At 42.1% G+C, this 17,302-nt stretch overlaps 1 protein-coding gene across 3 annotated transcripts in view; it reads right to left on the minus strand.

The window, feature by feature from the left end:
* Positions 1-17,302, minus strand: part of LOC126237364 (neutral ceramidase-like) — a 563,642-nt gene that overhangs the window by 460,689 nt on the left and 85,651 nt on the right. For all 3 annotated transcript variants that reach the window (XM_049947432.1, XM_049947435.1, XM_049947437.1), the window contains exon 2: positions 2,706-2,789. The gene's annotated coding sequence lies outside the window, so the exon portion shown is untranslated. The remainder of the gene's footprint in view (positions 1-2,705; positions 2,790-17,302) is intronic.

Consider the following 17,302-nt stretch of genomic DNA (forward strand, 5'->3'; position numbering starts at 1 on the left):
TCGAATCCTGCCTCGGGCATGGCTGTGTGTGATGTCCTTAGGTTGGTTAGGTTTAAGTAGTTTTAAGTTCTAGGGGACTTATGACCTAAGATGTTGAGTCCCATAGTGCTCAGAGCCATTTGAACCATTTTTGAACTGTTCGTTGTTGCTTTGTTAATTGTTCGTTTCTACCAGCACCTTACCACTTCCCTCACCCGCTGTCCAGCGGGAACAGTTTGGAGCGGTTCCAGACTGTAGCGCCTAGAACCGCTTGGCCACCCCGGCCGGCCATCTTACAGTCTTGTGTACTGACTGCAGCAGAGCAAGAGCTCAAAGACGATGATTGTTTCTGTCACCATGAAAATGCATCCTGCCATAAAGCAGCATGTGCGAGGCAACGTTTTTGGACAATACCGTTTCTGAAACGGACTAGCCTCCCCAGAGTTCCGGCCTGAACCAAATGAAATACCTTTGGGGTTAGTCGGCACGTCGTCTTCGCTCCAGACCCCAGCGTCCAACGTAATTACATTCTCTGGTTTCGCCTCTCGAGCAGGAATGGGCTGCCATTCTGCACAGACATCCAGACACCTCGTTGAAAGTGTTCCCAGCAGAGTTCAAGCCGTCATAAAGGCGAAGGGTGGACACGCACCATATTAGTGTCCACTAATATTCGCCGGGAAGCTATTGGTCAGACAGTAATAGTGAGGTACAATTTCTCCCCAGTTTCTGTCCTCAGCTCGTGTCTAGTGGCTAGCGTTGCTGCCTCTGGATCACGGGGTCACCGGTTCGACTCCCGGCCGGGTCAGGGATTTTCTCTGCGCGGGGACTGGGCGTTTGTGTCGTCCACATCATTTCAAAATCACCATCTTTCGACAGTGGTTAGATTGGAATGTAAAAAAAAAATGGACTCTGTGAAAGTTTGGACTTTGTACGGCCGCTGATGACCGAGCAGTTGAGTGCCCTACAAATAATCATCACCAGTTTCTTCTGCGACATGGACAATTTCCGCTTATTTAAACATGTTTCTCTAATTACCACCGACTTAGCTTTTCTAGACAATTCTCATAGTTAGTTTGCAGCAGTTAAGTGTTTCATTCCACGTTTTAAAGTATGCGTAAAATGTAAGTAGGGGAAAGTCGGGTAAGAGTATGCACTTAGTATTTAACCGCTCATATCTAGTAGATGAGAAGGTTAAAACAATCTTTTCTCATAATCAATTATTGCTGGTTTATTTGGGAACAACATAAATCGCGTACAGCTGCTAGCTGTTAACACAAACATTAAAAGTCAACAAATGTAAGACACTACTCATTCGTACGTTTTGTCGCATCTCCTGGTAAGTAGTCAAAGAGTACGCACTAACATTAATCACAAGGAAATTCACCCTGTCCTTCATAACCTGTGCATTCTTCATGCCACCACTGAGAGCCGTTATCACACTGAATCCAGTCATCCGCGGTAGGCTTCTCGTAGACTTCACCACAAGCTGGCCAATTCAAAACATCAAGTCCCTCCTTAGATTTCGACTTCGTTGGTCCTGAAGATGATGGCTCGGTTAAGTCCACACTAACCAAATCGATTCTGCGTTGTTGATACTGGTATTTTGTCTCTTCTTGATTTTGTCTGGTTTATCTTGCTTGTCAAACAACAGATTTTTGTACAGATAGCCAGACAAAATCTCGGATTTTTTTGCCGTTTTCTTCTTTGTTGTGGGTCGATCATATTATGGCAGTGTATGGTTCAAATGGCTCTGAGCACTATGGGACTTAACATCTGAGGTCATCAGTCCCCTAGAACATAGAACTACTTAAACCTAACTAACCTAAGGACATCACACACATCCATGCCCGAGGCAGGATTCGAACCTGCGACCACTGTTCGTACATCAGCTCTCTGAACATTTTTATCACGTTCTTGATATTTTTCCCGGTGACTGCACAGACAAATCACCTGTCACTCAGGAGCGGCATTTGTCTGTGGGCTTGTGGCGAACTCTTTTTCCTTCTTCAGTTGTCGGAAGTTCGGCTCTCTCAATGATTTCTGTTGGAGCAAAGTCATCTGCCGTGAAGCCATCCGGACTGAACGGCAATATACCCGTTGACTCGAAGGTTCCCTCAGCTGTTTGAATTGCATCTACTGTAGAATGTGCAGTTCGAAACAAAACACATGTTTCCTCCATTACTGACCGTTAGAAACGAAGAGTACGCGCGTTGTCTTTCCCGTTATCTTACAGCGTGCACTTAACCCATGCGCCACACAGTTCAAAAAATTGCCACAAATGGCAGTCGTTCCTTGGTTCCGCTGTTTATCGTGTCGTGGTTTGTTCCTCGAAGAACGGCGATTCTTTTGGCAAATAATTTTATTTTTTACTCCGTACCTAAACAGTGCGTTTTGCTTACTATGTACAGTTTAAAGGTTACATTACTTGAAACAAAAACCTATATTTACATGCTACAACCAAAATCTGGCGGAGCTCTTCAAGATTACATGTGATGGCGTCGCTTCAGAACCAAAAACTGAATGCAGCTTTTTGTTGTCGGTCAGAGTTGCCAATGCAGAGAAAACGCCACTGCGAACTCTTACCAGACGCACACTCTTACCCGACCCCGTCCTAACAGTCTTCATACCCAAACGTATATCCAAAATTTTGTTTACCTTTATCATAATACTATAAGTTGCAAGGACACTATAGACAATCTACAATCTAAAATAAAATCCCTACTCACAGAGAATAGTTTTAAGTTCGTAGTCTTCCAGTATTCACCCACAAACGGCGGCGCTCTGGTGGTTGGTGCTGAACGTTGTGGTGCCTGCAACAATAACAACGATAACTGAAAACATTAAATGCAGTGTGCAAATGCAAAAATATTATGTTATAATCTTTTGTAGCCTGTGGTCTATTATTCACTGCGTATTTTCTTTCACGTGCGACGAGGTCAGCATATAGAGCTGAATAACGTCTTAGGAAAAGCGATTCAATTTCTCCGAAATTATCTTCAGTTATCAGCAGCCTTGAGAAAACTTGTTAAATCAGTGAAGTGAGATAAAGGTGGAGTACACATCAATGTATCTTATCTGAACCATCTTCGAATCTCAGTATTACATTTCTGCTATTTGACTGAAAATGTTCTGTAACAAAGACTGGATGAACACAGTAGGACAAAATATTTTATGTGCAAGATAGTCTGTATTAAGTATGTTGACTGGAAGAAAATAAAAATTGACTGTGACGTTAGTGGGTGAACTGATAACTTTGTGTGCTTTTAACAACTGAAAGAGAAGAACAGATGCACACAGACAATTTGTTATAAATGTGATTGGGTTGGATTGGTTGGGGGAAGAGACCAAACAGCGAGGTCATCTGTCTCATCGGATTAGGAAAGGATGGGGAAGGACGTCGGCCGTGCCCTTTCAAAGGAACCATCCCAGCATTTGCCTGGAGTGATTTAGGGAAATCACGAAAAACCTAAATCAGGATGGCCGGACGCGGGATTGAACCGTCGTCCTCCCGAATGCGAGTCCAGTGTGCTACCACTGCGCCACCTCGCTCGGTATAAATCTGATTGTATCATTATGACTAGAAGTAGGAAGACAACAACATGAGTGCCAAATGTATCGAGAATGAGGAGACAGCAAAACAAGCAAACTGATGAAACTGATAAGTGAAAGGCAGGAGTATATCCCCTTCAATTAACTGTACCTCAAAAAAACGATTATTATTAAAAAATGAGAAATTAAATAATTGCAAATTAGGCGAATATCGTTACGAATGGTATACAAGTGAACCATCATGTATAAGAGAAACAACACGAAAGAACCATAAACATTTCCAACAGATTTCGCGGATTCATGCCATCAGTTACAAACTCTGTTTCTGTGATTCATAAGAGAATCGCAGAACCGCAGCTTGATTTTATTCCTGGTCTACCACGTGCAGTGTGTACAAGTCTTCTGGAGCAAATCCCTATCACAATCTCTACCTTAGCATTAAAAGTTGACAAATTTCCTTCTCTAAGTCTCTATATTAGCTCCTCCATTTCGTCCCACTTCCTCTTTTCCTTCTATTGGGCCCCTCCATTTACTTGTCTATCTAGAGCAATTCATCAAGCCACTAGACATCATCCTTCAGCTGACCTACAGAAGCACCACCATCATCCATACCACAGCGGTCACCTTGAAAATCTACATCACCCGTTTTAGTAATGCCATCTACATGCCTTTTCCATCTTTTAATGTTTCTTTTTAGGTGCACTGTGTTTTAAAAATCCATTACTGGGCAGAAACAAGATGGGTCTCTTCACAGACTGAGGACCACGCTTTTGCAAAGTCGAGTAAAACAATGTGGTCCCCGTGCGTAATTTCAGTGGTTATATTGGTAGCAAAAAGGTAAATAACAGTTCGGCCTTCTGGAGAGGATTCAGAAATGACAATAGAGTCAGATTAATGGAGGTGTGTGAACAGTTTGACTTAAAAATGGTTTTTGCCCCACAAAACGTACAAAGAAATTTGCAGTCAATAACTGATCATATCGTTACAGAGGAAAGCTCCTGAGTCAGCTGGTTCGATGTTAGAGTGCATAAGGAGTATCCTGCACATCGGACGACTTCTTCATGAAAGGTATTTACTTTTCGTTTACGGTCCACAAACAACATAAGCAGGAGTGGAGCGTGAGAGAAGTTATCTCTCCCTTGTCCGTCCCTTTTTGGTTGCTCTGCTGGTTTTATTGCATAGCTCTCTGGGCTATCCTACATTCAAGCGTGCGATGCAGGTGCTGTAACCAGCTCCAGAACTCCATTAGTTCATTAGTGATGCTCCGGACTCACAATCACTCCAATATGTCTTCACTCCTTTTGGGGTCTAGCAGTTAACAACCCGCTACGTATCGCAGAATCTTCATTGCGACAACCTGTGTTTGTTTCATTTCGAAAGAAGTTAAGCTGCAAGCCCTAAGTTGCTGCACATAGGCCGAGGAAAAGCTGATACCATCTTTCTGTCTTTTTGATGTCTTGATGAAAGCACTCTCTCCGTTCCTCGCTGATATCACCTAAATTTTCGGGCAAAGGTACAAGCTGACTATTCAGAAAATGAATCCTGTAACTCATCGAACAGCCTGACTGAAAATTTTCACTATGTTGACTGCAACCCAAGTATAATATAGACCCCTTACTGCTACCTAAGAACGTAGTAAGAAACTTCTTGCATGATGCCCACCCCAGCCTCCGTCTCACCCACAGGCTTCATTTAAATTTAAAATCTAACACAATTTTTCGAATATCGGTTTCAACAAACATGCCTTCTTTCAGTTTCGCTTCTGACTGGCGAGAAAATTTCTCGGAGAGATGCTTTCAACGATCTTTAGGTAAGTCTTTCACAAACTGTTTCTTTATGGCTAACTTAATGTGTAGTGGTGCAAATAGAATTTTTTTAAATCCAGGGAAGATACAAAGGGTTTGTCATAGCAGTTACGATGTACACTATACTCAACACTGCAACCACTGATACAGAAATTTAAACTTCATACAATTGTTAAATGAAGCGGCACATGAAATTTGCATGGCACAGTTCTGTCCTTGTAAATCTCTATCGTTGTATATAAGGATCAGTACGGTCTAAATACTGTGGCGCTTGTGTAGTGCTCTACACTATCCGTAATTTCAAAGTTCAGAAAGTGTTAAGTTTTGTCTGGCATTCTGTGAAATATGTACTCCTTCAACAGCAGTAAAGAGTGTAAAACACAAAACTATTTCAAGTCTTACCTTAAGAAGTGGGTTATGTTATAATAATTCAGTATTGCATGTCTTTATAAAAAAATTGTCCATTTTTTTTCTTCTATCGGTTTTTGATGTAGGGCACAACCACCACAAGGAACGTTCACCACAAATAGTGGACATCACATGTCCGTCAATAATAATGTAAGTTCTAACCTCTGAAGATGCACCTGTCGGTTTGAAACTAGCAACGGTGCTAATAAATAGCATTTTTAACGGTGTCTGGTTGCTGCTTTTATTTCAAGAATTAGCATGCATTTTCACATAGCCACAGTTTCTCAATATCAGTTCCATCGAAAACTGATTACTATTTTGATTATTATTAAAATAGCAGTATAATGCTTTTTATAGAAAATTAAACTAGCTAAAATTCGTTTTTAAACTACTAAGTGCTAATTGTAAAAAATTTGTGGACAATATGGGTTTATCTGTTGTCATATCAAGATTGAGCGAAATAAAAAGTTCAAGAGGAAGCCACTAACATTTAAAAAAAAAATCTTTTTTCTTCGTTGGCGTATCAGACAATGTAATTACAAAGACAAACTGTGGTGCCACCGCCAGACACCACACTTTAGGTGGTAGCCTTTAAATCGGCCGCGGTCCGTTAGTATACGTCAGACCAGCGTGTCGCCACTATCAGTGACTGCAGACCGAGCGCCGCCACACGGCAGGTCTAGTCTAGAGAATCCCTAGCACTCGCCCAGTTGTACAGCCGACTTTACTAGCGATGGTTCACTGTCTACATACGCTCTTATTTGCAGAGACGACAGTTTAGCATAGCCTTCAGCTACGTCATTTGCTACGACTTAGCAAGCCGCCATATTCAGTTACTATAAGTACTATCTTCAAGAATGTATTCTGAACAGATAATATTGTGAATCATGTACCGTCAAGAGCGAAGTTCATCATTAATGGATTAAAGTTAAGTATCAAACTAATTACGTCCGCTTTCTGAATTCTCATTCCTTGTCGTGTTCCAGACTTCACGTCAGTATAGTTCTTCCCTCCTCACGCCAGCCTGCGTGAGCTAAAACGCGTGCATTTCGGCCTCCACTCGTAACACGGTGTTGGCTCTTCTGCTACCACAAAACAAACAACTGACAGTTTCTGTCTTCGTGGTGCAGTCAGGCCGCAAGTGTAATCAGCGATGTATTTCGTAAACACCGGTGATGTCAGTGGAGTATCTTTGTATACCTATATGTAATGCATCAAACGCTTAACTTTTTGAAAATGACTGACACGTCGAAATCGTTAGAGCTAAGGAGACTGCAACAAAATTCATTGTTTATCTTTCAGATTTCTCACACACACAACTTGATCCTCCTAAGTATGTTCGGAGCTCTCCTGGTGTCCTGTACCCATCGTCCTTCAAGCCAATCGTCAAGAGTCGTTTCTAATCACGAGGAAAACGCCATACAATTTCCTTATCCCGACCTTTGTCAGCTCGCTTGCCATTATGGCCTGCCCATCTCTGTTTCCGGCTTCACAACAGCGTCCAACTAGGAACAGTAATTACCCTGACAGCGAGGACCAGGGTCCAAGTCCCTCAGAACGCTGATCCAAATTTATAGTTTTTTCTAGAACCTCTTCAACTGAATATCGGTGTGATTAGTGTGGCTGCTTTGACGAAGGCATGGCCGATTGGATCTCCATATTCCTCACTGCCGATCTGCAGTTAGATCGTTTTCGGTTAGAAGTGAAAATCTGACCCTAGTGTCTCCCTTACTGCTTTCGATTTCAAAACAATCGATACTGTTACGGCGTAAACGCAAGCGCCGGCACACCAGTCGGGAACGAGCAGAGAGGGCTATGGAGAAGACGTCAGCCAGTTGCACGCTGATCGGCCCCTCTCCAGGACGAAAACGCAACAGCAGCGGCCCCTATGCGAAGAGGACATAAGCGCCGCGCCCGACTGGTCGCGGCTCGGTTCTACATTACCTTCAAGACTAGTCATTTCGCTTATACTATGTAGCATTGTCTATACTGAAGAAACTCGGTTATTTTGTCTGTCGCCCTTTGCTCCGACACATCTGTGTAATATTCAGAGTTAAGTATTGTCATTTACTTTTCGTAATGAAACTCTTTAATTCGGTTTATTTGAATTGTTTGTCTGGCGATCCGAAAACGCAGGTTTCCTAGATGGCTAAATGGCTCTGAGCACTATGGGACTCAACTGCTGAGGTCATTAGTCCCCTAGAACTTAGAACTACTTAAACCTAACTAACCTAAGGACATCACAAACATCCATGCCCGAGGCAGGATTCGAACCTGCGACCGTAGCGGTCTTGCGGTTCCAGGCTGCAGCGCCTTTAACCGCACGGCCACTTCGGCCGGCGCAGGTTTCCTAGATACCCCACACTTGACGACTAGGCAAGATTCAACACATACATAAGCCCTAACTCCTATTTTTCTCCACAAGCTGCAATATTGTCGAGAGAAAAACAGTGACCCGTACATGTAATAAGTTTCTTTTAATTTACGTCTATTGTCACAAACTTTTTGTTAACAGATTACCGGTTTCGGTCTTTAATGAGCGTCATCAGATCTGTTCCATAAACATTAGGACTTTGTTTTTATGAAACAGATCTGATGATGGTCATTAAAGACCGAAACCGGTAATCTGTTAACAAAAAGTTTGTGACCATAGACGTAAATTAAAGGAAACTTATTCCTATCTTTCTGCTTTGTAAAACTTGACAAACACCGTCTTTAGTAAGTCAGAGATACTTGCTGTATTTTATTCATCGCTGAAATAATGATCGATAACACAGGCTAACGACGAAAAACCTTTTTCAATGTGCTGAATCCTTATATAATAACAAACGCTTTATCACCCACCCTTTTTTTTTTTCAATTACACCCCTTATTCAAAAACTGACTCGCGCCTTAGGGTTCCGTATGAAACTAATTATGTTTATAGACAGTTTATCCATCCCGGGAATAGGGAATATAGACGATGTTTGCCTATTATCGACACTGATAGTGGTAAGATACCGGTCCCGGAAAGTCCAAGACTTGCTAGAATGTTTTAAATTGGAAGTAGGATGAAAATGACAAAAGAAATATTTTTTTTCGTCTCATGTAGTTACAAATTTACAATTTCCGAATTTTTTTCTTGTATTTTTTGTGGTGTCACCGCCAGACACCACACTTGAGGTGGTAGCTTTAAATCGGCCGCGGACCATTAGTACATGTCGGATCCGCGTGTCGCCACTGTCAGTGATCGCAGACCGAGCGCCACCACACGGCAGGTCTCGAGAGACGGACTAGCACTCGCCCCAGTTGTACGGACGACTTAGCTAGCGATGCACACTGACAAAGCCTCGCTCATTTGCAGAGCAGATAGTTAGAATAGCCTTCAGCTAAGTCAATGGCTACGACCTAGCAAGGCGCCATAGCAATTGATAGTTATCGTATGAAGCATGTCTCATCAAGAACGATACCTCACGCCATCCTGCGTGAGCTTATAGCGTGCATTTCGGCCTTCTCTAGCAATATAACACTTTTACTGTGAGAACTTGCTGCTGCCAAATTTCTTGATTCTGAGTCAACGGGAAGTGCGCTGTAGGTTTTGATGAGTTTGCGTGTATCAAAATATGTGACATAAATGGCCGTATCTTTTAACTGCATAGACTCAGATGTTTTACGCCGCCAAATGACCGTAGGTAGGCCTTGTAAGTGGGCTGCTTCTGTGTTGGCAGCGCTGTGTAGCGCTTTGCTTTGGATCTCTGACTGCGCTTTCTTTGTAAGAAACTCTATGGCTGGTTGGACTCGTTGTCGGAAGTTAATCGCCAGTAGCGTTGGGCAGTTGGAAGTTAGTCGCCATCAGTGATGGAAGTACTGTTGGGCAGTTGGAGCGTGCACAGCCAGCAGTGATGGATGATAAATGTGATAAGTTAGCTTTGATGGAGGGTAGAGGTCTGAAGTCTTAGCGTAGGCTAACGATGTGGAAGTATCCGACTTGGATATTGAAAATTATTCATGATTATATATCTTTGTACTGGATGTCAATGACGATTCGTGTTTGAACTGGATGTCACATTATTAAGGTAAAAAATACATTAGTTGGATTGCAACAAACTCTTTCGTTTGCTAACCACATGCCTATTAGTATTTAGTGGCTTTAGTAGTTAGAATCTTTTATTTAGCTGGCAGTATTGACGCTCGCTGTATTGCAGTTGTTCGTGTAATGAAGATTTTTGTGAGGTAAGTGCTTAATTAAATGCATAGGTTATTGTCAGGATTGATTCTTATTCAGGGCCATTCTTTTGTATTAATTATCTGAAGTCAGGTTGTCATTTTTTTGAGCAGTCAGATTGTGTTGCGCTAGAATATTTTGGGTCAGTGTTGACATGATAAGAAAAATTAAAGAGAAAGTAGGCTCACTACGTTCAGTTTCACTCAGCTGTTACAGAATCAAATAACGTAGAACTTTCATCTTCTCAGACATTCAGCAATTTAAGTACAGATTCACACATTTAAATAAAGAAGTTTCAACCTTAGTATGTGACATAAATTTCAAGTTGTTACGTCTACCCGTTCCTGAGAAACATGGTTTTTAACAGTCAGACAGAGGGGCAATAAAGTTAGCCTATAACGGTTCATGTTTTCCCGACTGAGGTACACAATCTTAAAAATGCTTATTTAAACGATCTGAATGACATCCTTAATTTAGTATTTAAAAAAGTAATAACTTTAAAAGTAATTATGGAAGTAGTGGTTCACTGGCTAGCACATACTGCAACTAAAAAGCTTTTGGCTGTTCTTTGTTTTTATAAGAACGTCGTGGAGCCCAAGACGATCTGTTTACACCTCCACACATCACGTTGGACCTCAGGGAATACTTTGTGGAAGCCCTGCTGAAAGACGGAGAACGGTTCACGTATGTTAGCGATGTGTTACCGCGTTTGTAAAAAAGGTAATTGAAAGGCAGTGTGTTTAATGGATCGGACAATCAAAAATAATGTTCGGTTCCCTTGCTTCTTTTTTATATGCTTCTCATTTTGTAGGACACTTTAGTTTAAACGTATTACTTATGAAACGTCCTCACAGATTAAAAAAGTGTGTGCGCATGTGGGACACGAACCCAGAACCTTTCCTTCATCGTGCAATGCTCTCTCCGAGTGAGCCAACCAGGCACGACTCACAACCAACCTTCACTTCTGCCCTTACGTCTTTCCTACTTTCCGTATTTTACAGAAGCTCTGCTGTAAATCTAACCGCACGAGGACTCGTGGAAAAAAGAATGTGACATAGATACAGATTAGCCATAGCCCAGGGGATTGTGTCCAGCATGGATTTTTAGTTCTGCAGCTGGTAGTCCCGTTTCGACTCACAGTTATAAACGTCAGCAACTTTCAAAATTGAGGTAGCAGAAATAAAAGTTTTAAATCTGCCACTATCGCTATTGTTATTACTATTCAAGTTACCTTCCATTAGGAGTGTAGACGTACTCAATGACTGTGGTACGATTTTCAAAATGATGGAGCACAGCAATCAGTCTCCCTTTTCTTTCAAGTTTTATTAAGCAAATCTAGATTTCGGCTAGTGGCTAACCATTATTAGTGCACTATATCATAGTATCAATGCATGTCCTTGTACGTCAGTCCCCTCCTCTGTCACAGTTCGCTCAAGAAGCTCGAATAACAGAGGACTCACGTACTAGGACATGCATTGATACTGTGACGTAGTGCATTGATAATGGCTAGGCACTAGCCGAAATCTAGATTTGCTTAATAAAACCTGAAAGAAAAGGACGACTGATTGCTGTGCTCCATCTTTTTGAAAATTATGACTATCATTTATCACTGGCAGCAGTAGTAGAAGTAATGCTAGTATTAACTTTATTAGTTCATGGTCAATACTCTAGTTCACATAGTCTCTACATACATTCAGATTCTTTCTTATTCTATTAATACTATGTTATTATTAGTTCTCATATTAAATTGTTGTTATTTTTTAGTACGGCATGTGTGAATACCTGGACCGACGTAAGAAAGAGCCTAATCTCATCAGGTTAAATAATAACCCAAAAGTAAAATGTTTCACTACAACTTGCACGTCAATATCAACAGTAGTATGACATGCAGGAGAGTGAATTTTGTAATATTGCTAACACCATTGCGATCGCTATATCCCAGTAACGATAGCACGGCGATTACATTGCAATTTTGTCAGCGATGGCAGTGGACTAAGATGATTAGTTGAACAACACGGGTACTATCTCGAGAAAAGGTGATAAAGTGCTCAACAGAAAAAAATAAAACAAGGGTAATGTGATGGTAGTCGAACTGAATCAGGTGACGCTGAGATATTACATTAGAAAATGAGGTATTAATAGTAGTATATGAGTTTTCTTATTCAGAAAGCAAAGAAAGTGACGATGAGCGAAAAAGAGAAGACATAAAATGGCAACAGTAAGACAAGTATTTCTGAAGAAGAGGAATATAAATGATTTATGTAGGTATATATATCTCGAGTGTAAGTTTGTACTGAAATAAAAGGTCGAGGATAAACAGTTCAAAAAAGAACAGAATGAAGGCTATTGAAATGTCGTACCACAGAAGAATGCTGAAGATTACACCAGTCGATGAAGTAACTTATGAAGAGGTACTGAATCTCATTTGGTAGAAAAGAAATTTATTGCACAACTTGACTAAAACGCAGGGATCGGTTCACAGAGCACATACTGAGACATCAAGTAATAGTCTTTTTCATAATGGAAGGAAGGTGAGGAGGGGTGAGTGCTGATTACAGAGAGATACCGAAGCCTAACTACAGTAAGCAGATACACAGGTTCAAATGACTGCAACAGTTATGAAGAGACTTACGCGGGACAGACTAGCAATAAAGCAGTCTTCGGACTGAAGATCACAACAACAGCAACTTGTAAAATGCAGTAAATGTACTGGGAATGCTTTCTTAAAGTCGAGCTTTCACAAACTATGTAAGATATTCCCTCCAGTAACTCCACAACAGACATTAGCAAACGCAATTCTTCGCTCGGGAGGCGGTGTCACGTAAGGTCTCGAGGTAGACAAAGGTCAGACGTGCTTCACACACGGCCTCGCGACGTGAAGGCGGCTGCGTCGCCTGAATCGAAATGACTCCACAATAGGGCATTGCTAGAGGCGTGCTGGAGGTTCAAGAGCGCCGTGCTTGCCTTCGTGGCACCCGTAATCTAGCCTGCCTGCCAGTCACATGAGGACTCAACTACAAACTCTTAAATTATTGGTAGCTCCTTCGGTTACACCCGTGATTTCGCATATCGTAGACACAGCTAGTAACGTATGTGACAATGTAAATTTAAGACTGCGTGACATGGCTGCGCTTCAGCAATTGTGCATGCAAGAGCTTCGATGGATTGGAAATTAAAGTCAACCAGATGGAAAATATAGGTTTATTAAAGCCTGACCATGGTTTCGACAGTTTCAAAACTGTATTCTTCAGAAGGTATCGTACGTAGAATCACATTATCTATATCCACTGTGGGAGTCGTTGACTCTGTCTAGTAAATCCGTTTAATCACCATTTAAAATATGATTTAAAAGTAATATCTCTATACTGTAGAGCTTTGTCTTAAAACATTTTAAATTTTCAGACATTAGACTGTGGATCCAACTAAGTGTAGTGTATATGAAACCTGGCAGCGGATCCTACAGAGCATAAGTCTGTTGCGTACGTCACTAGCTCTGTATCGAGTCCTACGCGAAAGACAGGCCGCGGCACGTACGTCACGAGGGTAGGCCTGAACTAGCTCGCTCGCTCAGCTCACCAGACGAAATGCGTTGCTGACAGCATTAACTAGTTACTGGGTGTTTCCATACTAACGAGCATTGAATATTCCACTGGAATATGCTTTTATAGAGTCTTTCTGATTACTAGTAATACAACAAAATACACAACTGCGCAGCAACTGTAATTTAAGATCTATGCTCTGTATAAGTGGTATAACAGCTCATTTATAGCATTTAGTCTCTACTGCTTAACAGTCCTCATTCCGTACAAGGTTAAGTACCTCATCGAACCGATAAAATTTTATTGTGCCCAGTGCAACCGTAACGAATTATTGGTAGGCATATGGACTTTCGATCGTTGCAGGACTATCAAACAATAAGACTCCATAATAGCGGATGCAATTCTCATTTGTACGTAAAGACGCAATTACCAGTTAACAGGTGTAGAAGGGTAGTTTGTCTGCCGAGTGGAGCGAGCGAACGAGCGAGTTCAGGCCTACCTTCGTGACGTAGGTGCCGCTGCCTGTCTCTGTATGTAGCATACTTACCAGTTGTAGGATCCGATGCCACGTTTCATATTTAAATGTCATTATAAACGTTTCAAGTGGTACGCTACACTTTGTTGGATCCATCATCCAGTGTGTGATACTTTTTTAAAAAAAGTCTTAAGACGAAGCTCTACAGTAGAGAACTACTAAATAATGTCTTTTAAACGATGGTTAAATGGATTTACTAGACAGTGTCAACGACTCCCACATTGGATATAGGTAATATGCGACTATACATACAATACATTCTGAAAAATACAGTTCTAAAACTGTCGAAACCATGATCAATCTTTAATAAACCTGTATTTTGCAATTCGTTGGCTTTTATTTCCAGTCCATTGAAGCTGATACATATTTAAGTCTAAACCTGTTTTACTCTTTTAGAACTGTCATATTGCCTGGTTGCAGTTCAGAAATGGTTCAGATGGCTCTGAGCACTATGGGACTTAACATCTGAGGTCATCAGTCCCCTAGACTTAGAACTACTTAAACCTAACTAACCTAAGCACATCACACACATCCATGCCCGGGGCAGGATTCGAACCTGTGACCGTAGCTGCCGCGCCGGCCGGTGTGGCCGAGCGGTTCTAGGCGCTTCAAAAAAATGGTTCAAATGGCTCTGGGCACTATGGGACTTAACTGCTGTGGTCATCAGTCCCCTAGACTTAGAACTACTTAAACCTAACTAACCTAAGGACATCACTCACATCCATGCCCGAGGCAGGATTCGAACCTGCGACCGCAGCGGTCACGCGGTTCCAGACTGCAGCGCCTAGAGCCGCACGGCCACTCCGGCCGGCTAGGCGCCTCAGTCTGGAACCGCGCGACCGCTACGGTCGCAGGTTCGAATCCTTCCTCGGGAGTGGATGTGTGTGATGTCCTTAGGTTAGTTAGGTTTAAGTGGTTGTAAGTTCTAGGGGACTGATGACCTCAGATGTTAAGTCCCATAGTGCTCAGAGCCATTTGAGCCATTTTTGTAGCAGCCGCATGGTTCAGGACTGAAGCGGAGTGCAGTTCTAATTATGATATCATCTCAGTTAATTGTCAATTCCCCATAGGTATGATGCATAGGTATGCTGCCTATTTTCACCAAATGTATAGGAAGAATCGGCAAAGTATTATGCCTAGGCAGAACATCCATACTTGGACTAGAACTATTACATCCCTTTCTGACAGTGAGGTAAAGCTGTTAACATACGAGGGTTGCCCAGAAAGTAATGCAACGCATTTTTTTCAACATTTCTTTATTGAACATAATGGTAATTACACACACGAGAGAATGATGTTTATCTACAAACCCTATTTTTCCCCGTAACCTCCATCCCGTTCTATAGCCTTTCTCCACTGCGAAACAAGGGCGTGTATGCCCTGTCGGTACCAATCCTTGTACTGGTGGCGGAGCCAGTGCTTCACTGTGTGAATTACCTCCTAATAAACCTCAAAATGTCATCCACGAATGGCATACTTTAATGGCCCAAACAACTAGAAGTCAGAGAGGGCTGCAGCGTGTCAGGTGTGAAAGCCGTGGATGGTGTCCCAGAAAGCTACAAATCGTGGAGCTCAGCCGAACCACCTTCTGATAACCTCACCCTTCGTGCCCAGCGACTAACTATACTTTCGTCGACAGCAAAAGCTACATTAACTCTGCACAAGCGTTTATGAATATTCCTCCCAGTTTCTCTCTCTGCAGCAGTGAGAAATTCAATGACAGCATGTTGTTTGTAACGTCATCACCTACAGACGCCATGTTGAAACTGTTCTGCAGCTACGCTATCTGTTGGAAGTGACAGAGACTTGGTGCGGTCGCTCGGGAGACTTCAAACAATACATACTTAACGTTTCGCATTCGTAGCATTGTTTTCAGCTGAGAAAAGAAATGCGGTTCATTACTTTCTGGGCAACCCTCGTAGTTTATGGTCTAAATGTTCATATATTCTTCAGCATACTGCAATTCAGAACAACTCAATATGAAATCTACTAAAATCACAAATCGCATAAACTGAAGAATGAAAAAGAGCAATGATATGAGCGTATGACATTATTGCCCGGGAGGCCCCATTCGGAGATGTTCGGCCGCTGAGTGTGTCTTATTCCAGTCGAAGCCACACCGGGCGACTTGCGTGCCGGTGATGAGGATGAAAAGATGATGAGGACAACACAACACCCAGTCCCTGAGCGGAGAAAAATTCCGGGAATCGAACCCGGGCCCTTAGGATTGACATTCTGTGGCGCTGACCACTCAGCTACCGGGGGCGGACTTCAGCAGTGATAATAATTGTAATATGACATGGCACTATACCTAGAAAACTTTCATATTAAATATATTAAATGACTAGTCGCGAAAACCTAGGCTACTGAAAAGTAATAACTCAAAAAATAATACGCCAATCACACAATAGCACTAATGATGTGAATATATGTCTAACTAGATGGTCACACAAAACTTGCTGTTCGTAGCTTTTAAATCCGAACCAACAGCAGTTCCGACAAAATTTCGATAAAACTAAGTAACTACCGAACTATTGCTAACAACAGCATGTAACAGATCACAGCTCCGTAACGAAAATGATAGGTCGTGTAGGAACGCAGCTGCAATAATATGAAATTATTTTAACAGTGGTCTCTCGAATAAAGGCTCGCTGCTCCACTGCTGGAGCTGGTCACTCCGTAGTAATGAGCAAATAGATCTCGTATCAGCACAAAAAATAATACCTACCCATGCTGCGAGCTAACTTTATCCACTCAGCTTCGTGTTTCACAGTTAAGAGTTTGAATTTTTCATCTTGGCACGTTTTCTGAATGATCAGAGTTCTAGGCGCTTCATTCTGGAACCGCGCTGCTGCTACGGTCGCTGGTTCGAATCCTGCCCCGGGAATGGATGTGTGTGATGTCCTTAGGTTAGTTAGGTTTAAGTAGTTCTAAATCTAGGGGACTGATGACCTCACATGTTAAGACCCATAGTGCTGAGAGCCATTTGAGCCATCAGTTTCATATGGCATCAAATGACGAACAGAAAGACAGCGGAAAGCGATCACTTCATAATGATTAGCGTCGATGATTAGAGGAATCCAGGCACCGTTTATGAGCACACAGAATAAATTGTTAAAGCTGTTTAAGAAAATAACGAAGAAACCTACATTTCAGTATGGCGAGCAGACGTGCAGGGAGCCTCGCAGACATATGCGCAAACAGTACCCTCCATTAGTTTATAGCGACAACGAGAGGTGCTGGCACATTTTACCGGTAGGTGGTGTTGCGCCGCGATATCGAT

Source organism: Schistocerca nitens, chromosome 2, assembly GCF_023898315.1.
Source record: "Schistocerca nitens isolate TAMUIC-IGC-003100 chromosome 2, iqSchNite1.1, whole genome shotgun sequence".
NCBI classification, from domain to species: Eukaryota; Metazoa; Arthropoda; class Insecta; order Orthoptera; family Acrididae; genus Schistocerca; species Schistocerca nitens.